Source organism: Trachemys scripta, chromosome 3 (assembly GCF_013100865.1).
Source record: "Trachemys scripta elegans isolate TJP31775 chromosome 3, CAS_Tse_1.0, whole genome shotgun sequence".
Classification (NCBI taxonomy): domain Eukaryota; kingdom Metazoa; phylum Chordata; order Testudines; family Emydidae; genus Trachemys; species Trachemys scripta.
This window is the reverse complement of record NC_048300.1, coordinates 16958002-16980946: the sequence shown is the minus strand read 5'-3', so window position 1 is coordinate 16980946 and position 22945 is coordinate 16958002. Positions and strand designations below refer to the sequence as shown.

Here is a 22945-nt window from a genome sequence, read left to right as displayed (position 1 = left end):
CCCCAGCATGCCTGTACAGCCCGTGCCAGGGGATCTGTGCTGCTATTTTTAGCCATCCTAATATGGCTATACCTACACACGCTGTTGTCACACCTTGGATTACAACATAGACATATATCCTTACTGTCTGTCTGTACTGTGCCTTAACACAAGTCCCAGTTGTCTTGGGGCCTTTAGGTGTTACTCTCCTACTACTACTAAAATCCCCTAAAGCCTTCAGAGCCTAACACAGAATGTGCAGAGCCCTATGTCGTGTCAAACAGCCATGTGGGACTCTGGCCAGCACCCTCCCAACTTATGACTAGGTTTTCCTCCAGCCCTCATGTACAGCACAACCTCAGAGTTACAAACGCCTCAGGAATGGAGGTTGTTGATAACTCTCAATAAAACATTACGGTTGTTCTTTCAAAAGTTTACAAAAGAACATTGACTTAATACAGCTTTGAAACTTTACTATGTAGAAGAACAATGCTGCTCTTTATTTTGTTAGTAGTTTACATTTAACATAGTACTGTACTGTATTTACTTTGTTGTTGTTGTTGTTATTGTTCTCTGATGCTGCCCGATTGTGTACTTCTGGTTCCAGATGAGGTGTGCGGTTGACTGGTCAGTTCGTAACTCTGGTGTTTGTAACTCTGGTGTTCATAACTCTGAGGTTCTACTGTATAGCTAACCCACACCCCAGTAGCTTCCTACCAGTGACCACTCACCCCCTCAAGCTATGACAACTCTTTCACTTGTTTGTGAGGATTTGTGAGCACTAGGAAAGGAGGGGGCAGGAACAAATGAACACAAGAAAATACAGTGTATTTCTCAGACTGCGCGTTAAGAGCTAAAGCTGGGCGAGCCCTGCAGAAAGCAAGTTCTTTGGTGGAATGAGGGAGAGTTAAAACCCAGTGGCAATGATTTGCCATTTGAGCCAATGCAGTATAACAAAATGTACCATAAGAAAATAAAATCCAGAGTGGCTCTCACCACTTCAGGGGCTTTGGTAAAAGAAGGCAGGGAGGGGAGGCAGCCAGACTGCTATAGTCCCTCTGACTGATTCGTAGTTTGATTTGAACAGAACTTGCTTGATGAGAAAGTGCTAAATTCTGGGCAAGTCACACCACTAGGATGCAACTTTTGCAGGCTGTGGATAACTCAGTTTGTCTTGTGAGCTTCATCCACTGGGTCTTGACATATCAGCCAGCTTGTACACCCCAGCAGGAGTTGTACTCATGCCTGTCAATCACACGTGCCCGGCAACAGCTAGGGATGTAGCAGAAAGCAGGCTGGCAAGCCAGACAGGCAGAGCTGAATGACAGTTCAGTGAGCAAGGGAGGGCCCATGGGCAGGTAGGGAACTTAATCTCTGCTCTGGCCTGCTGGTGTTGAGTCAGCTAGGATCATGAATGGGGAATCAGCAATGTGACACTGGCTAGCTGGCAGGTTTTGTGGGTGATGGTGACAGACGAGCAGACACAGTGACCCTGTAAATGGAGGAACTTAGCCATTCTCTTAGTTTGTTGTTGTTCTTTTCTACTCTAGATTTACCTAGGTACTTCTATGGCCCCTAACGTAATAGTATTTCAGCACCTTCTCTCTCCTCCTGTCTTCTGATGCTAATTGCCCTTCTTCCCAGTTTCATAACATCTGGGGGCGGGAGGGAAGTCACGCAGCCCCTCTAGAGCAATGTTAAGGGAGGTGAGGTGACTCATTCTGTCTGGGGGTCTCCTGCGGCTGCAAGAAACACGACTGACCTTTTGATTTTTTTGCTTTTCAATTGTAAACAAATGAATAAAAAGGCGTGTTTATTCCCTCCATCTAGTTACAAGAAAAAAGGTTGGAAATGTTAGCGAAGAGGTGTAAACATTTTCTAAATCACGCACCATTTATCTGCTGAAGCATCGCTACGCTTTAAGTAATTTTAGAACGACATTGTAATTCTGTGACTGGGGTGTATTTTGAATGTCGGTGAGGTCTGAGAGTTGTCAGATAAAGAGCTGGCCTTTCATTTCTGTTCAAACCCGGCCTAATGTCTCCAACGAGTGGAGTTTAGCTCAGTCTTCAGTGATCTGTAAGCTGGATCACAAAACCACCACACGTAATTCAGAATGGCTGGCAGTCACTGGATGCCATGGATACAAGAGATCTACAATTGGACTGGTAGGGAGGTTGCACTAACTCTTGTGCCTAGTCGGAGCAGTCTGACCAGGACAGGGTAGGAAAGCTAGTGGTCGCTTCAGGGTCATTGTGGAAAGCGGCTGTTGTTGTGCCTGCCTTCATGAAACCTGGATTGTGACTTAAAGAAGAGAGAAATCTTCTTTAATCCGAACAGTCACTTAAAGACAAGGTCACAAATATGAAATGTGTAATAATTAATTAAGATAAGTGCAGCTGCTACAATACTGCTACACTATACGGTGACTATTTCAGTTATTATCCTTATTATTTTCGACTCCCGGAAGACGTTAGCTTTCTAACAACGCTCTCTACCTTTGTCATCCTTTTTTATTCATCAGTATCCTGCTGTATGCATCCTCCAAGCAGGTAGGAGGATGAGTTGGAGGTGGATGACTGTGTTTTGTTGGAGCTTCACTTAATGCAGGGTGGGGGCTGAGGAAAATGAAGCTAAACTACGCAGATACTGTAGGCACATCTAGCATGCCACATCACTTGTGAGCATGACTAGAACGGAGGATGAATCATGGCAGTTTTAGACATTGTGTGTGTCAGTGTATGTGGGCTGAAATATCATTGAAGGTATAGTACTTGTTCAAAAGTCAGATAATCAACTGAAATAGTTATAGTATTTCAGCCAGCAGCTGAGAGCTTGTGAACTTTGTGCATTTGCTGCTGGATACGTGTTGGTCAGTTTAGCTTTTCTTCCTTTTGAAAGTGCTAAAGTCAGGTCCGATCACTACCGCAGTGACCACCCCGGCTTCTCGATAGTAGCAAAGACCATGATAGCAACACTCTGTACACCTACTTTTTTCAGGGGTTCGTCACACAGCCACAAAATTTCATCCCAGGCAAAATCTCTACATACAGAATTTTCAGCCTAAGAGCCAATTTTTGTTTACAAAATAAATTTGGTTTGACCTTTCTGTAAATTTTTAAAGAACGAGGGGGAGAAGGGGAATAAGAAAAGCGAGCTTACCAATTCAAACTGACTTCTCGCAGTTGTATGACTCAAACCAGGCTTTGAGCTCTAAAATTAAATTTGTTTTGGGATTAAGTTGTAATGTGGTATAATAGCACTGGCATTTTGAAGTAGAAATGCTTGAGACATGTAACCCTAAAACGTGGTTTCTAAATATGTACAGTATTTACAAATTGTAACAATGTCCTAAAGATGCCTAAACACATGATAGCTAGCAAATAATATGCATTTTGAAACTATCTACATGTTTGCACAATTGATCTATGGGGGATAACTGGGTCAATAATCGGTATATTTGTATGTCTCGCATATGCATGATTATACATGGGGACCAATGCTGTAGCCTTCACTCACCTAAGTAATCCTTATTCCCACGAGTAGTCCCAGTGAAGTAAATGGTACTATTTGATGAGTGAGGATTACATTGCAGGATCAGGCCCTTAATCTTTTGACCTGATTCTGCCATTCGGTGAGATATCAAATGTTATTTTTGATGGAGTAGAGTACTACTGTACTTGAGTAAAGGTGGTCGATTTGGGTCCTAAGTCCATAACAAATACACACACAAAACAATTCTAGCTGTCCTCTAAGTCCCAAAATATAGTCCATCAATGCAACACCTGTTCAGCTCTGCCAGTCCAGAGGCTCTTCTTCAGTCCCAGCCCGCTTTTTAAGGACTTCTAGCTGGAGTCCGTCCCTCCTCTTCCCAGCAAGAACTCCCCAGTATTCCCACCTGGAATCCTTTCTTCTCCAGGAAAGGGTCCAACAACCTCCTGGTGCCCATTGCTCTCCAGCTTTGCGAAGTGAACACTCAAAACCCTCTGCTGTTCTGGCCCTCTGCCTTTTTCAGCTGTCTGGGCCTGGCTTCCAGGCCCAAACACCCTTCTCCCAGTCAGGGTCTCCAGGAGCTTCATGCTCTCTGCCACAGCTTCCTCTCCCTCTCACTGTCGCTTCCTGCTGCTCTTACAGCATCCCTGTCCTTCATCAGGCCACATCAAGGCTGTTAATGTGGCACCGGTGGGCAGGAGCAGTTCCTTCTTAAAGGACCCAGTCCACCTTGTGACAGCGTGATACTCCACCCTTTGGGACAAGAGCCTTATTTTTTTTAAAGGAAATTTTAGTTTAAAATCTCCTGACAGAGCAGATTGTACCCCCCCCCCCTTTTTTTTTTTTGAGGCTGAGAACAGCAAACTTCCAGTAACTAAGAGCACAGGGATGTGTACTCAAACCCCACTGCCCCCAAATCCTAGTACATTTTGCAGCCAGGATGTTGACAATAACAGAGTACGGTCAAGGAAAATTGAAGGATTTTTTAAAAAATACAGATTATTGACCCAGGTTTCCTTAATGGCTCTGTTATGTGAATATGGAGAGAGTTATTTTTGAATGCGTATGATTTGTATAAATTTTCTAGATGCAGTTGACTAGATGTCGGTGCCTCTGCTAGTGCGGGATTTTGGCTGTAGAGTTTTCATTGCTCTCATTCAAGTTAGCGCTAACTTTCGCTATGTATATTCCTCTTCACTTTCTCACCCTGTTAACTTATGGCAGGATGAGACAACTGTGCAGAACCTATCCGTGTGCACAGGAAGGGAAATTTCCTACTTGTAAGTTGGATTTTCTTATTTCATCATATTGGAGCCCTGAGGGTCCTTCCTCATTTTGCTCCTAGTCTATAGCCCAGCATATTTTTAGGGTTTGCATCCTGGTCATCCTTCTGGCTGAAGACTTCTGCAAGATTGGATTCCTTCCAGAGCCCATTAATGCTTCTTGTTACCGTGGGGCAACACAAAGCACTCCCTTTCTGGACTCCTTCCTGAAGAGACTGAGCACTGGATCTACCACAAATCCAGCCCCAGCCAGCGTTGGAAACAACAACCCCCCGGTCTTCCACACAGCAATGTAGAGAACTACTTCTGTTCCACAGCTGGGCCAGGCTGAGCTGGACTTCTTTGAGTTCGGGCACGTGTACGTGAACATGTAGTTTGTGGCAAACTGGAGGGTAAATCTGCCCTGCACTAACAGTCATGGTGGACCCTGTTGATGCACACTAAGTTTCTTAATGCACTTTGGTTTAGTCACATTTCAAAGTGGGGCTAAATCGAAGCACACAAAGGAACTGTAAGTGCATGTCAGTAGGGTCTGTGCAGAAATGTAGCGTGCAGCGGGCTAGTTCGACGTAGATTTACACCCCCGCTTGCTGTGAACTAAATGCTCGTGTAGAGAAGCCCTCAATCACCCTTCCGGAATTCTTCCATTTCAGCTGATTCATGCAGATGGCATAGTTTTTCTCTGCATTTTTCTACAGAAACATTGAAGTGGAGGCTAGACTGAGCGGGGAACCTCGAGGAGTTGTCAGTGTGAACATCTTCCCCTCCTCTCAATCTGTCTAATTTGTAGAATGAAGGCCTGAGTAGCCCATCAATCTGGACTGGTTAATCTGAATTACAGAAATGTGGTGTAAAAAGAATCCGTATAAATGTTTCCTTTTCCCCCCAGAATATGTAGACTCAGATTTGTATTGTTGCTTGTGTTACTTGTAGGGCCCGATCCTGGTAACGTGTAGTCTCATTGAAGTGAACATGGTAAAGAAGCAAGCAACTAAGAGCGTTTCCAGGATCAGGCCAATAACATATAATTTAGAAGTAGATCATTCTAGATAAAGGCCTAAACTGTTAAAAATGGCTGGTGAGTTGTGGTATTCCCAACTGGAGACACCTTTTAAAAGGGTCTGATTTTCAGACAGCAGGTGCCCTGCACTTTCTGAAAATCAGGCCCTTGTAAAATGTCTCTGCCTGAGAACAAGTCCATTTTGAAAATCTTGTTCAAAAAAACTTTTTTAGTAAGAACATGTTCTGAAAAGTAAAGATTTTAGATGTACTCTGCATGAAACAAAAGGCCGTTGTGAGCTGTATACAAGAGTTGGTGAGAGTTTGTATTCTGCCCTTTTTTCTGTGGGAGTTATTTCCTGTTGTTGACTAGAATTCTTTATTTAGAACCACCTAGCTACTGAATGACTGCGAGCTAGCAAGAAATTGTGTGATTAAAACTTTTTAAGGCTTATTTCAAAAAGATCTCCCTGTTTCAATTTACTTAAGGTGAAGATTCACTCAGTAAAGTGGGAGACCACTCACATTCCCAAAGTTCAAGACAACAAATGCATTTTTTCTCCCACCAAAAGAGACAGCTAACAAAAGGCAAGCAAAATGTGTTGGAATTCTAGAGGTGTTCACCTGAACATCATGGGGGAGACCATATTATTTAAAAGCAAATGTGTTTTTAAAAGAAAACAAACCCTAGGTTTCCTTTTTAAATGTGTAAATAAGCTGTCTGGAACATTAAGGGGCCAGCAAGTAGTGCCTGCCATTTTTAGGAGACAGCTTTTTTGATTGGCACCATAACTACTTATGTTAGGAGTACAGTACTTGCATTTCTTGAATCTCAACATATCAGATGAGAGAGAGTTTCCTTCTGGGGGAGCTACCGGCATGTGAGAGGTTTCTGAGCACTGACCAGGGATGGGGGGTGGGAGAAGGTGTACTTGAAGATGTGCCTTGCTTCTCCTGTTATCGCTGTGACCTTGGCTAAACATTCGAGTAAAGGGAGTTTGCAGAAGAGAACATCAACAGATATTTAAACTAAAGGCTAACAGAAATCTTTTTAAAATCCAGAGCCACGTGGGGAAATCTGCATGTGAAACTCATTGCCACAGGTTTAGCAGTGCTCAAGAAATGATTAGCTACTTCTATGAATGATTTAGAACATCCACTGTTCCATTAGATAGGCCAGGGGTCGGCAACCTTTCAGAAGTGGTGTGCCGAGTCTTCATTTATTCACTCTGATTTAAGGTTTCGCGTGCCAGTAATACATTTTAACATTTTTAGAAGGTCTCTTTCTATAAGTCTTTAATATATAACTAAACTATTGTTGTATGTAAAGTAAATAAGGTTTTTAAAATGTTTAAGACGCTTCATTTAAAATTAAATTAAAATGCAGAGGCCCCCAGATTGGTGGCCAGGACCCGGGCAGTGTGAGTGCCACTGAAAATGAGCTCGCGTGCCGCCTTCGGCACACATGCCATAGTTGCCTACCCCTGAGATAGGCTAATAAAAAGATATAGACAGTCATGCTTCAGTGCAGAAACCAACCACTGACTGACAGGGTGTTAGAAGAAACTTCCCCTGCAGGCATGTTCTTCTAAATTGTTCCTTACAGAGATTTTAGCGCTTTGCAGTGAAGCATCTGATGCCGGCCACTGTCAAGGATTGGCTGCTGGACTAGATGGACTATGGGCCTTATGGCAATTCCTGTATTTACATTAATAAATGTGCTTCGATAGAAACTTGCTTATAAAGTTATTCCACCAAATTCAATTCATCTGCTCATGAAAGAGAGGAGATCTGGGGGCCTGGCCTTTTCTTTGTGCTGAAATATCCACAGTAGGAGGAAAAGCCGGGGGGGGGAACTCTGGTTTGCCTCATGGAATTTCCTTCCCATTCTCCTTTCCCAGGGGCGCAGCTGGGAAGCCCCACTGAGCCTAGCCAGGCTGCAGACTGGCAGGTACCAGGGTTGTGACTTAGCGACTCCTTTTGTCTGGCATAATGGCTCTGCCTTGTCATTGGCTCCCCGCCGCCCTAGTGTCCTGTATTGCCTCTCCTTTCCCTACTCCCATGTGGTTAGAAAGCGCAGAAGCGGGAGTTAATGCTACTTGAAAGCTGTGCAGCTTTCAGCTTGCTCAGAGAACGCCACCAGGCCCAGGGAGGAGCATGCCGCATACAGCAGCTGCTTCCCCAGCTCCATGCCATCCTGCCTCAGTAATATCCCCTTTCCTTCCTATCCCGACTCGCAGGCTATGACAGCCGAGGGGTGGGGATAAATGGAGCACAGCTGCCTCGCCCCACTTCCACACCCCCTGCCAGATTCTGGTGGCTTTAGCTTCCCTCTGCTAGCACAGGTGGAAAGAGTGGGAGTACATGGCCCTTTGTGTTAAGTTGCGGAGTCTCTACTGCTTTCTCTGCCTTGCGATGGACACTGATTCTTGAGTCTGTCCACAAGGATATTACGTTTTACCTCTACATTAGAAATAGTGATTTGTAGAGCCTTCAGTCTTAGCTTCTCCAATTGTTGTCCTGCAGATGCAGAACTGCTCTTGTTCATTCTGTACGTGAAGTGGGAAAGAATTAGAAATGATTAAAAGGGAAATATATGAATTTTATTATATATGTAGTCCTTTTTATTCATTTAGACGGTAATGTGGTAATGACATTACAATGATGATTTCAGGTGGTGCTGGGAGTGCAAATGTTGCTTCCACAGACTAGTAGCTATTTACCTGCATATACAGTACTGGATTTTGCTGACTCGTCTTCGCACTAACATAAATCTAATGAGGCCAAGTGAGTCATTACTGTAGCTGTAGTCAGTAAAGAATCGGACATGATGCTTTATTCACTGATCTGGATTTCAAAGATTGTACATTTCCCTTTTTTTTTTTTTTTTTTTTTAAAGGGAGGGAAGGGGAAACTCTTAATGTAATTTAATGCATTGGTTCAATGAGTTTAGGTTCTGTCTGCCGTGTCGTTATTTTTAACGGAACAGAACGGCAGTGGGAGTTTATGCTACATCTGATGGTCTCGTGCTAGTTGCTGTCAGACACTTTTTCCTCTGAATTTGGTGGTGCAGATTCAACTTCTGTTTTTTTTGTTTTGTTTTTGTTTTGTTTTTGTAAGGGGAAGCTGTATAGAGCAGGGTTTTCAACCTGTGGGTCGGGACCCAAAATTGGGTTGCTAGAATGTTTCAAAGGGTTGGGCTCACCTCCCTGCTCCAGGCACTGCAACCTCTGGGGTCCCTCCCAGTGGCATTCCGGTTCCGCCCAGCCATCGTGAGGATGGGAGTCCGAGTAGGCTAAATTTGAGTGAGTGGCACTGCAACCCCATGAGTCAGGTCACAATTCCATATTTCTGTGAGGGATCCAGTCAAGGGGGCGGGGCCAAAGTTGAGCAGTGCTGCTCAACCCTAGAGGTTGCAACACCCAGAATGGAGAGCCGAGCCCAGCCAGCCACACAGCGCAGGAGCTGCCCCTGTGGGGTGAGTGCTGGGCAGCACCCAACCCTCTTCCCCCCCCCCCCGGGCGGGGGGGCAGGATCCTACCAAAACCACCCCAGACTATGGCCTTACAAGTGGGTCCTGAGCCCAAAAAGGTTGAGAACCACTGCTGTAGATCATTCACTGTTTGATCAGACCCTCAGATAATTGCATGTTTGCATAATAGTTTTTTCTTTTTTCTTTTTGCACTTTTTTGTGGTGGTCGGAGCAGGGTTATATCATTACAAATTTGGGTTATTAATAAAATGTCTATGTATCAGTCAGTTGGCACCTCTTAAATCTGTACTCCCTGTGATGTTTCCTAAAGTTTTTAATAGAGTGCCAAACCTCAGAAACTCTATGAAAGCTTAGCTTGATATACCATTGGTGGTGGTGGTTTTTTTTTTTTTTTTTTAAGCAAAAGTAGGTAGAAATATGCTCATCCATTTTGATGTATACATGCATATGCATGTTCACACGTAAACTAGACTGAAATTTATTCTTCGGCACAAGCATGTTCATAGCAAATACAAACGAGCATGTTGGAACTCTGACAGTATGGGTTTATCAATCCATATCAGCATCTAGGCTTTATCCTTACTAGGACTGAAATTGCACGAGCAACAGTCACTGCTATCGACCAATGTGAGCCAGAGCATTTTCTTTATGAGCCATGCTAGCCAAATTCTGCTTGTGATTACCTATCTGGTCCTATTCGTGCTTAAAAATGTATGGTATTCAAGCCCTGTTTCATGGTAATGACCCAAATATGTTATAACATGTTTGGTCTTGCCTGGGTAGAAAGAACCAAACTGTGTTTTAATATGTTAAGGATCTGTGTTGGGTGCATCTGCACTAGTAAATGTGTCTCTGTATTACATCACTGTGGAAATGACTTTATTACAAGCATTCTTGCAAAAAAAGATCTGTAGTATCTGCAGAGCTTGCTGTACACTAAGTTACTGAAGTTTAGTCTAATTTTGATTATGAACCAGAAGTGAATAATGCATCAATAAAACTGAGTTGGGTGCCCTTTTTACAGACCTTGTTGGGCTAACACACTCTGTAAGTAATCAGCAGTACCATCCACACGCTGGGGCATGCTCAGAACTAGAATTAGTGGCCCATCTCTGCTAGATTCCATGGAGTTAAATCTCTTTATGCCAATGGTTAATTTGACCGATAGCCAGATTGCTTCCTCTGGTGTTTTCCCAACAATTCTGTACTTTTATTTAGAGTGTATTCCTTTGTTTTACATTGACCCATCTAAGGACTCCTTCCTGTATTGCTATTTTTCCACTTCTTTAAAAAAGTGTCTTAAAAAACATCATCACTTGTGTTTTCAATCTTGTCCAAAAATTGAGAACCGAGGTGGAAAAAATTCCTTATAGCACCAAATACTGTTGTTTGAATTCAGTTCAATACAAAATCATTCCGCGAGAATGCTGTTAACGACTAGATTTGTAACTAGAATTACCTGGTGAAATCTCACAAAACACTAGTGTCCAATACATTTTAAAATAGGTAGAGGATCACACTAGAAATGTAACAAACTGTTCGTACTGATTCTTTTTGAAAAAGTAAAAGATGTAGCTGTTCACGCTAATATTGCAGCCCCAATAGTGCTGTTGTTTCCTAATCAGCACGCATCTTGGTATTCAAATGTTATTGATCAGTTCGTAATAGTCTAATGAATTACTTTGAGACGAACCAAAAATCTGCAGCTGTAAATGCTGTAAAACCTGGATTCTGGGTAAGGATACCAATGGCAGGCCTGCTGCAGCAATCCTTACTCCAGTGAGTTTTGCCTAAGTAAGGAGTTCAAAGGTGAGCCTTGTAATGGTAACGTTATGCTCATACTTTAGTATCAAATATTTGAAAGCGTAAAAGAGCCTGATCTATCCTGTGGATGTTTTTACCAATCAAAGCAAAGGCGTGAGGCTATGCTTGGACTCAGTTGTAGCAAACACAATGCAGGCTATCCTCCTGTGGCATTTGTGTTCATGTTTTAGTTGACTTGTTATTATGCCCTGCATCCAGACTAGGTCTGCATTCAGTCAGTTTAGCAGCAATGCCCTCTGGGAAAACATTGCTCACACCATTCTAACTGTGGTGCATTGTGGGTGATTGCTAACTGCCCTCTGGGAGAACTTGTGCATGCCCAGGAGAATTATGGTCAAACTTCCAGAATTCCTTCATGTTCTAGAAGCCTCCATCGACTTATTTCCCTGTGCAGCAACACCTGTCTCAGTCCCAAGCTGTTTCTACGCTGACCGACATGGTTTAGGCCAGGGGTCTCAAACATGTGGCCCACGGGCCGCATGCGGCCTGCAAGGTTATTTTCTGTGGCCCGTAAGCTCCCAGCGTTTACCTAGAGTGGCTCCGGCCCAACACGCACCGGGGGCAGGGTAGGCTCCCGTCCCTGCCTGCCTGTCCTGCCCCTGCGCCGCTCCAGGAGCGGCCAGAACGTGGGGGAGCAGGGGCACAGGGGTGTGTGTGTTGCTGTTGCTCCCATTGGCCGTGAACGGGGAACCACAGCCAATGGGAGATGCTGGGGGACGGGGGGAACCAAGAGGATGAAGAGCTAAGCCACTCCAGCTAAAGTAAAGGTTTTTTCCCCAAAGCTGAAAATCCTTCCTAATGTCCTGGCAGAAGTAAGACCTAATATGCCCCCCTAACTCGTCCTGCAGTCGAACCCCCTGCCCTGAGCCCCCTGCTGCACCCTGCACCCTGACCCCCTGCCGCACCCCTCCTGCACCCCAACCCACTGCCCTGAGCCCCCTGCTGCACCCCTCACCCCTCCTGCACCCCATACCCCAACTCCCTGCCCTGAGCCCCTGCCACACCCCACACCCCTCCTGCACTCCCTGGGGGCAGGGAGGGGGCAGAGTTGGGGTGGGGATTTCGGGGAAGGGGTTGGAATGGGGGCAGGGAAGGGGTGGGAAGAGGCGGGGCAGGGTCGGGACCTCATGGAAGGGGTGGAGTGGGGGCAGGGCCGAGGGCGGCGGGGGCGGGAGGTGTCAGTAATGCGGCCCTTGGGCCAATGTACTAGTCCTCATGTGGCCCTCCTTGTCATTTGAGTTTGAGACCTCTGGTTTAGGCAAACCTCATGTAGGCATTGTGGAGAATGAGGGAGTTCTGTGTAGTGTTTTTCACAAATCTCATTCGCCCCTTAGATTATCTATTTGATATTAACCTGCTTGAATGACAGGAGTTAAATAAGGAGGCTGTAAAGGGGGAAACCAATCCACAGGAAATGAAACAATGAGAAAGATAAAGCTCCTTGAGGAAACAATGGGGGGAGCTATCAGTTGGGGAATACCCCAGCTGGCTCCATCGGGACTAGAGTGGCTGGCTCTTTCCAAGGCTGAGCCTAAGATCAAATGGGATCCTAAACCTCAAAGATGCTTGGGAAAGAGGGGTTGAGTGAGAGGCCGGAGGCTACCCAGGGAATGGCCGTGAAAGCTGACCATCTGACTGACGCACAGAGACGGGGAACCTGCTGCAGTAGAATAGGCTCCTTCTCCCTGCTAGAGACAAAGGTAACTGGGCTGAGGGGAACTTGCAACAGCTGGCAAGGAAAGTTTAAGGACAAGTAAGACCCGTGTGCGGACCTCTTATTGTTTTTTCCCCTTTGCTCTATATGCTTTGCGGAATAAAGAAGGCTTTGTTCTGAAGACACTGTGTCTATCTATGTCACTGCAAACTTAGACTGTCACACTCCTGAAAGGAAAGTATTACAGGTGCCAAAACCAAGTTGAGCCTGTGTTGTTAGCATGGTTCAAAACCTAGGGGTGACATCCAGAGAGGTTACACTGCCTGGCTCCACTCTGAGTGAGGTGCAGGAAGCTAGTGCAGCCCTTTAAACGACCTACTTCAAAGGAACTGAAAGGGGTCTAAGGTTGAGTTCAGCCTAGAGCCGTAATAGCGGGATCTGGTCAGTTTGTTGATCTTGAGGCAGTAGAGTTTTATTACAGAGAAGCCACATTCACAGTGTGGGACAGCCAGTGGTAGGCTAATCTGATATATGTAGTGTAACCTTTGTGCACACTGGCAGTGACATATTGACCTGACATAGTGGAGCCCAAGGGCTTGTCCACACTACCCGGGGGATCGGTGGGCAGCAATTGATCCAGCGGGGGTCAATTTATCGCATCTCTAGTATAGACGCGATAAATCGACGCTGAGCGCTCTTCCGTCGAGTCCAGTACTCCACCAGAACGAGGAGCGCAAGCGGAGTCAACCGGTGAGCGTCAGCTGTTGACTTACCGCAGTGAAGACACCGCAGTAAGTAGATGTAAGTAGGTCGACTTCAGCTATGCTACTCACATAGCTGAAGTTGCGTATCTTTGATTGACCCTGCGCAGTAGTGTAGACAAGCCCTCAGTTGTGCTAAAGCTCCTAGGCATGTGTGACGACACTCAGTTGAGGGACTTTTGTGCACAGACACAAGGTGTACTAAATTCCCACTGGAGGGAACAATTGTGTAACAACGTGACCGAAAAACCTCTCATCAAGAAAAGTCCAGTGGGGTTGCTCACCATAATAAGCAGAAGGGATCTGATTTTTCTTCAGACTGGTGTACATTGGGAGCAACTCCATTGAAGTCAGTTGCATTATACCAGTTTAAAACTGATATGAAATGGACTTTGGCCCTATGCCATGCAATATATAACTGCAAGACTGGGCCCTTAGATATCGGAACCAAATCCAACTGCTTCTTTAGCAAACATTTGTTGTAGCAAGCTCACTGGCGTGCAGAAGCTGTAAGTTAATGGTAAACTTTGAATTCCATGGTGCAGGCCTCTGTAATCTGAATGTATCCTATAGGCAACACACTCAGTGCCAGATTCTGCTCTTAATTACACCAGTGTAAATCTGAAGTAACTCTGATGAAAGTAATGGAATTACTCCAGATTTCCACTGATGTAACTAAGAAGAATTTGGCTCAGTGGAATTACTCCAAAATGACACTAGCCTAAAAACATCAGAATCTGGCCTCTCCATTTACAGAGGAGTTAATCACCTAGTGTAGGAGTGGTATAAGTAGGTGTTGTAGCACCCTCTATGTGCCTTGGCCGCCTTTTATGAAAGATACTGGAGAAAATCTATTCATAATACTGTCTGGAATGTTAAATCTAACAATTATTGTAGGCCAAATCTGTTCATAGTTTCTCTGGTGTAAATCCACTGAAATCAAAGGGTTACTCAGGATGTTCATTGACGCAACAGAGAGCAAAATCTGGCCTCAAAATTGAGTAGATATAGCATGTGAAAGTTATTTTTAAATATACATAAAAATATGTAGTGGCTTATGAGAATGCTGAAACCTGCCTGAGTCTTTGCTATATCACAGTTCAGTTCAGCAATAAAATGCAGTTACTTTTTTTTTGCCTTCAAGAAAAGATTTGCTTCCTTCAAGCAGACAGAAGGTTATCCTATCGGCTGGATAGTAGCCAGCCATCAGAAAGACTACTATTAATTTTTGCCTGCTTCCGATCAATTCATGAGACACTTATCAAAATTCAATAAATGGTTCATGAATTGCTTTGCAAATCTGGTTCAGTGCTACCTTTGTATCACAACAGGAGATTATAGGTATTATTTCATTTGATTTCCTCAAAGTGAGTGGCTGATAGGAAGGGAGGAATGGGAAAGAACACTAAGATATGAGGAGGCCTCCAAAATACACAGCTCTGGTGGAAATGGAGAAGCGCCAATGCTTCAGGTCTAATATTTTTTTTAATGATGTATGCCATAACTACATGAAGTGGAGTACCATCTAAAAATGACCCTAAAAGACTAGAAATTTAAAATATAAATTACCTGTCTTTTTAAATTATAATTTAAAAATTAGTAAAATCCTCAATGGTTTCTTATTGTTTTGGTAATTTTCATTTTAAAATGTTTTGACTTTGTGGATTTTATGTGCATGCAGCTTCCAGTTGAATTTAACTTTTTTCAAAAGTATGATACTTCTTTCAGTGCTCTGGTTGAAAATTGCAACAAGGATCATAAATTGGATTGATTGCAAATCATTCCAGAACATTTTGAACATAATACCTAAACTTGTCGTGATATTAATGACTAATGATCTCCTTTATGTTAGGTCTTAACGCTTTATTGTCACAAAGTACTGGTTTAGTGGACCAAAATGAACTGAGATGCTTTTGGGGTTGCAGCCAAAATGTTAAGGTGTTTGTATTGCCTTTTATAATACTGTCTAGAAATGCATTTTAAAACAGAATCATTTAGGTAACTTATAAGTCTTTCTTTGCAGATAAAACATGGTTCAAAGCTTTTCCCCGCTCAAGTCTTTATGCATTTGAACACACCCATTTGGCCTAATTTTGTGCATGGGCATATATCTGTAAAGCCAAATTTTAGAATCTAGGATTCTATAGAGGGGAGAAAAATCACTATCAAAATTAATTTCCCAGGTAAAAATATATTTCCAAGATGAGAGAGAACAAGTGTGCAGAGTTTTCTCTGCTAATTTAATTAAGTCTCTACTAGTTTGTTTTAAACCACATAACCCTTTTTTGGAAAGGTGAGGTGTTGAGGGGTGGGCACTGTGACACCCAAAGCAAGTCTGTGAACTAATAATTTAATAATAATCCAAGCACTGCCATTGACTTGCTGTGTTGCCGTGTTCATATGATTTAATTTCTCTGTATCTGTTTCCCCTTCTGTAAAATGGGTGCAATACATAATTAACTGCACAGGACTCCATTAGTCAGTGTTTGTACAGTTTGTACAGAAGCCACTATTTTTCTGTTCATAGAGGGGGATGTGTGCACGTTTTTCTGTTTGTCTAGTTTTAGAAGCTAAAATACAAAACTCTGAAAAACCAAAACACGTTCTTAACTCTGAAATAGAAAATACGGGGGTGTAGGCCAGTGGTTCTCAACAGGGGTATGCATACCCCTGGGGATGCGCAGAAGTCTTTGTGAGGTAGGTCAACTCATTTAGATATTTACTTAGTTTTACAACAGGCTACATAAAAAGCACTAGCGAAGTCAGTACAAACTAAAATTTCATACAGACAATGACTTGTTTATACTGCTCTATATTACTATATGCTGAAATGTAAATACAATATTTATATGTCAGTAGGTTTATTTTATAATTATATGGTAACAATGAGAAAGTAAGGAATTTTTCAGTAATAATGTGCTGTGCCATTTTTGTATTTTTATGTCTGATTTTGTAAGCAAGTAGTTTTTAAGCGAGGTGAAACCTATAATACATATCAGCCTCCTAAAAGGGATACAGTAGTCCGGAAAAGTTGAGAACGACTGTTCTAAGCCAGTCCTTCCTTTTGCAGCCCACAGACATGCTGGATGAAGGCTTTGACCTGGGGAAGGGGTGGGCGTTGGGGGTTCAGGACATTGCTGACACGTTTCTAGAGCCCTCTGAGGTTGCCAAGAGCATGTCCACAAGCAGAAGGGAGCTCAGGACCTTACAAGCCCACTGCGCTGCTTGTGTTTTTCTGCTGCATCCCGGACGCAGTTGCGCAACTCGCTGGGATTTCTCCTCGTTCACCTAACAGTGGGAGCTCCTAGCTGTCTGCGGGGGTGGGGGTTTCTGGCTGGTGCTTGGGGAACCTAGAGAAAGTCCAGCACAACTTCGGTGACCAATCGGCCCTTCCTCTTTTTGCACATGCCAACGAGTGAGGCCCTCCCTGAGGCCGGGCAGCGCTCCAGCCAGCTCCCGCCCCTGCCTGCGAGCTGCGGGGGCAGGCCCCCAGCTGTTGTTCCTCCGGCGGAGCCTGCCTGCTGCTGCAGGAACTCGCCGCGCTCCAGCCCGACTTGTTGACCAGTCCCAAGTTGTCGGATAGCTCGCATGCTTGTCATAGTTGTGGTTGCGCTGAGCTGCGCAGGCCGGCTGCGTTGTGCGCGCCAGCCCCCCTGCCTTTTGTCCCCGCCTGCGCCCGGGGCCGCTGCCCCCACCCCGGCAGGTGCCCCCCGGGGGCTCGGGGAGGGGACGCTCCCAGCCTCTCCCCGGCGGGCAGCGCTGGGCTCTCCCGGGACAAAGGCGCGTGCAGGCGATCCCGGGGAGCGCAGCTCCGCCTGGCCTTGGCTGGCCCGGCCAGGGGATGCGCCGCTGCCTTCCCAGCCCCGTTGCGGGAGCCGGGGGAGCAGCAGCAGGCGGCGGAGGGGGAAGGGGGAGGGAGAGACTAGCACAGGGGCGGAGCTTCGCCGGGAGCCAGAGGGCAAGGAGCTCGCCAGAGCCTCTCTCGCTCCTCGCGTCACTCTCTGTGCATGGCAAGTGCTGGGCGCACGGGCTGCTCTCCGCCCCCCGCCCTCCTCCATTGTATAATGCTTCGTGAGCGCGGCGGCAGCAGCGCGGAGAAACCAGCGGCTTAAATCCTCAAGCTGCCTCCGCCTCTCCCCCCCCCCCCTCCGCTTCCATCCCACCCGCCCCCCGTCCCCGCCAGCGAGCGACATATGGAGCGGGTGTAGATCCGGAGCGAGCAGACCCTGATGCTTTAGTTCTCAGGTGGAACTGCATGTGGTAAGTTCAACTCCCGGGGCGAGGGGTCTTTGCTGTCCAGCTGCTGGGGGCCAGGGGCGGCTGGGATTGCAGGTGCTGGGGTGGGGGGGAGGTTGGGAGGTACTGGTGAAAAAAGTGTGTGTTTGTTTTGTTTGTGTGTGTGGGGGGGGTCGATACGTAATGACACGATGACACCGGTGCTGTGTCCACAAACAATCGATTTCCCTTGGTTAGCACTAAAGACAAAAACTCTGCAAGAAGTGACGGGGGGGGAGCCACGGGTCTGGTGCTTTTGCAGTATTTGTAATCCTCGGGAGCGAGGATCTGCCCCCTCCCGGGGCGGCTGGGCTATGAGCGGGATGAGCAGAAAAGAGGATCCTGTTAAAAGGACTGTCTCCAAATGTGCAGAGCTCTCCTCCAGTGTGTGTGTGTGTGTGTGTTGCGGGGTAAATGTGTACGTACTTTCTCAAGGGTGGTTGTTGGGCAGCGCTCTACGAGCGCTGCGCGTTAGTGTTCCCAGAGCCATGTTTACCTCCAACTTGCAGGAACAGTCTCTGCTGTAATAACTTTCAGTATGGGCCGGAGAGCTCTGGAAACCGGCAAGAGACAAGGTGCAATATAAGCTGCATTTTGCAATCTGCCCCCACCTTTTCCCCCCTCCCTTCCCCCATTGCCTTCAGACCCTGGCTAACAGGACTTGGGAGTCCCCCTGGAAGTGTGGATCTTTGCAGGGCAAACTAAAGGGTTTGGGGAGGGTTCTGAATCTAGAAGACTTCAGATATGTTGGAGCTGAAACGACTTACCCTGGTGGAGGCTCTGCCTGTCCCAGATAGGTTACAGAAGAGCTGGGTTATTCCATGCTTGGTGTCTATGTGGCATCAGGGCAGGGGGTTATTGTGTCTTTTCATCGAGCAGCAGTGTATTTACATTTCTCCTCGATAGAAGCAATGCCAACGGGAAAAAACATGCTTGGGGTGGGGGGTGTTAGAGAACAGGATTTGATCACTTTTTAGAGGCAATATCAGCACATCAAGGAATACACAGATTTAGGGAATGTTGGAAACATTTTATTCTAGGCAAGAATTATTTTATTCTTTTGCAATGCCCATTGGCTTCAAAGTGAGGTCTGCTTTATTTGCATGAGTGTTTTGGGATTTGTAAAAGTAGATTCCTGGCTGTTGGGGTATCCTGAGGTTTTAGCACTTCTTGTGTGTCACTCACTGGTCCTTCTGGAAACGTGAGTCTTCCAAGGGAAAGGCATTCATTTGTAGTGCATATCACATGCTATAGTTCTTGTATTTTGTGATGTGTGTATTCTGAAATGCAAGGAGAGTTTTGATAGGAAGTACCGAATTGTTCATATGCAGTTATGGAGGAGCCAGGAGTGGTTGCTTACAGTTTGGACTCCAGTTCTGATCTGCTGATGGTGCAAAATGAAATTGCCAGTTTCAGTTCCCTCCCAGGTGGAGGTTGGTGCCTTTACAAAGTCGTGACATAAAAAGTGATGTGAGTTGCTGCACTTGGCAGTCCGGGTTCAGAGGAGTCCAAAGCAACAGTCAGGCATCCCTCACCCAGGGCATATCCATTGTGTATTGAAATCAGTGGACAGACTCTCACTGACTCGTATTCTGCCCCAACAGAGTACCTGTAATGCCCACAGTGCAGAGGACTGATTCTCCCATCACACCAATTGTACACTAGTGTAACTCCAGTTAAGTAAATGGAGCCACTTCTGATTTTACATGGGTTAAAGTGACAGAAGAATCAGGTTCATAGTTTTTCTTTTCAGCGAGCCGAGATTTACCTGCATAAAACTCCCTACATCTAGACAAAGTGTATAGAGGGTATAGAAATTGTACACAAGGATTGTGTGAACCCTACCTAGCTTTAGGGTGACCAGATGTCCCGATTTTATAGGGACAGTCCCGATTTTGGGGTCTTTTTCTTATATAGGCTCCTATTACCCCCCACCCCCATCCCGATTTTTCACATTTGCTGTCTGGTCACCCTACCTAGCTTTCTGATCCAGTGCCATCAGGATTTTCACATGGTAAAGTAATTGCATAACTAATTAAGTTTTCTTATAACTTGCTGCTTAACATACATATATTGCTTTATAAACTAAGCAGTTGATTAGGTAGGCTAATTAAAAGTAGCTCTTGCTCACAGTAAAACTGATATTTTTTTCATGCATAATAAAACAAGTTTGGTGTCTTCTGAACCTGATTTACTTTGATGGGCTAGTATTAATACTGTCATTCCCTTTATTAGAGATGGAAGGAGGATTAGTAGCTTGTGGTGCCAGACAGGTACATTAGGGCATGTATCCTAGGGAACACTTCCATTGTCCAGACAAGTATTGCAGCATCTAACAGCTGCAGTTTCCTCCTTTAGAGCCTGATTCTACTTCCATGTAAGTCAATAGCAAAACCTCCAATTGTCTTCAGTAGCAGAATTACCCTCTTTAGAGAATGAAGCTATACCTTGTGCTTATTAAAGTACTCCTTTTGATTTTCACGTCAAGCTGATTTTTATTCACTCGGAAGTTGTTTAAAAAACAGACGAACAAAAGAAACGTCTTAGCCTAAACGTCTGTAGGTTTGTCTTTATTTTAAACCATTTCAATATACAGAATTAAACAGGCGTATATGCTGATTTATTGTGATGTGTAACTATGTTCCTTAGACACCTGCTATTCTTAGCATGATTTACCCAAAATATAAGACAATGAGTTTTTCACAATGCCTTTGGTGGAAGTAATACAAATAATGCATAAGACCCAAGTAATGAAAATGATTGCTTGAAAGACATCACACAATTGGGCACAATGTACTAAAAGCAGTCAGCATGAAAACTCCAACTTTATAATGTAGGTTGACATTTTCTTGAAGTGAAGTTTCACCTCCATTGGATGCAGCAGATCTTAGTAGTATCTAGTTGAACTACTTTGCCAACAATTAATGAGCCTTTTTTTTTTCTGTGAATCATTTATCTGAAAAACCATTTAGAATGTTGTTTTATATTTCACACTGATGTATAATGCTTAGCCATAGTCCACGACTAGGAGTGCTGAAGTAAGGCAGATAATCCAGAGTTATGATGACCATTTTTGCATTTAGATAACATATACTACAGTGTAGCTTTTCATAAAAGGGAATGCATCCCTTCAAAGGTATAGACAATCTTCTGATGACCCACTTACTTTTTATAAGTTCTGTTTAATGCAGGTATACTTTCTTGTGAGTTAGTTCATATTTGTAAGCCTGGCACAAACGGAGACCGCTTCAGTGGCAACAGTTTCTTGGCAAAAAATAAAAAAAATAAAAATCAATCTGTGCCAGAAACAGCAGACTTCAATTGCTGAGTCCAAAGATCATGAATGCACTAAAGAAAAGAGAGCAAGGTCCAGTTTAAAGGGAAGCCAGCTGGTAATAGTGCAAATACTTAGTGTAGCTGATCCTCCCGCTAATTATTAGTTTATAAAAAGTGGAATCTGCAGATCTGAGAATCGTTGGTGTGTGGTGGTGGTGGTGTTTTTTAATAGATGCAATTGACACATTTCGACCAATAGTTATTTGACAAGTACACTGATCAATCAGGAAAAGTATAGCTGCTTCTGAACAGAAGGGCCTGCTTCTCCTAAATGGAGAAAGACCTTTAATGTATATAATTTTTTACCTGTTATAAATGAAGTGAACTTTAATGTTTGCCACAACTGAGGTCTTGCTTTTTTTTTTTCCCCCCAGCATTACCAGTGTAGTCAGCAAAAAATAATATGGAATGTAAACGGAAAACAAACTGTTACTGCAACATTCAGATTGCACAGTCACTGAAAAATCCAGAGAAGCCAAATTCAAAGTGACTGTATAGCCTTTAGATTGTAAGCATTTTGTGGTGGGGCAGTCATTTTGTTCTGTATTTGTATAGTGCCTGCCACAAAGGGGTCCAGGGCCATGACTGGGGTTCCTGGCCACTACCATAATATAAATAATATGTAACTGTGGTAGGTAAATGACATGGCTAGATTCTGCTCTCCGTTACACTGGTGTGACTCTATTGAAGTCTTTGAGCCAGAACCTCAGTCCCATTACAGCCCTGTTGTGCTTTGGCAAAGCTGGAATGGCCTCTCCTATGGGGCTTTGGAGTTCAGTTTTTACATTACTTTAAGTGTCATATGTCCCATTCTGTGTAATCAGTGGGAGCCAGATCCTACTTGTCTTACTTACACATCAATGAATGAGCCGGATTTGGTCCCGTTTCCTGTGTTTCCTGTTAAGAAAAGAACAGCAAAAGAGAAGTGTTACTACATATATAAAAATTCTATGAAGCAGATACAAATGCATGACAGGAATCTTTAAAAACTGCTTTTTAAAAAACGGAGTGACATAAAATTTGTACTAATTTGATCCAAGGAATTTTGAATTGGGTGGTTTAGACCCTTCCTTCTATCTGACACGTGTTCAGTCACTACAGTATTTAAGTAAAGGATTTCATTTCCTCAGATTTAATACCTGACAGGATTATCTGTAACAAACAAAACATTTTTCTTTGAGGCATGATTTTCAATCCATGGTAAAACAATGGTGCTGTAGGATCCAAACAGACTTTCAACTGAAATGTGATTAGCATCTATGATTTGCTAATATCCAACTTTTTCTTAGTAGTCTTTCACAGTGCTCTTTTTGAAACTCTTTCCCTTGCAGAGGAGGCAATAAGATTGTTGAGTGAACTGCACTATAGAAAGAAACGCCCATGATTGGAGGTAAACTATGCGGATATGTAGGGGTGGGGGTTGGAAGGAGTGTGGAGGGCATATTCGAAGCAGACTGTGCAGCTGCTACAGCAGGTCTGACTAGTTTTAAATGCCTAAAGGCAGCTTTGTCTTAACTGTGGGTAGCTGCAAAAATGAAGTTCTTAAATCTAATTCATAAATATGGCAACATCTTCCTATGTTCTCATGCACTCAGTATTTTTCACATGTGTAAAGGGTAGCCCCTCCCCCTTGAAAAAATATTTTTCTTAATATTAAAATATTTTAATTTTAAAATATACATTTTTCTTTTATTAGAGTAAGTCTCCTTAATTCATCATAAAAAAGAGACTCTGGTTTGCATGAAATCCACCTGAGTGTTTTCAACAGTAGTACAATTTGCTTCCTTATTGCATTCTTACACACTCTCTCTCTCTCTCTCTCTCTCTCTCTCTCTCAATCTGCAATATT

General features: G+C 44.2%; 1 protein-coding gene across 4 annotated transcripts in view; it reads left to right on the top strand.

The window, feature by feature from the left end:
• Window positions 1–22945, top strand: part of SERTAD2 (SERTA domain containing 2) — a 101631-nt gene that overhangs the window by 58199 nt on the left and 20487 nt on the right. The window contains exon 1 of one of the 4 annotated variants that reach the window (XM_034764214.1): window positions 17457–17745. The exons of the other annotated variants lie outside the window; for them this stretch is intronic. The gene's annotated coding sequence lies outside the window, so the exon portion shown is untranslated. Of the gene's footprint in view, window positions 1–17456; window positions 17746–22945 lie in introns of those variants that run through there. 4 annotated transcript variants of the gene reach the window in all.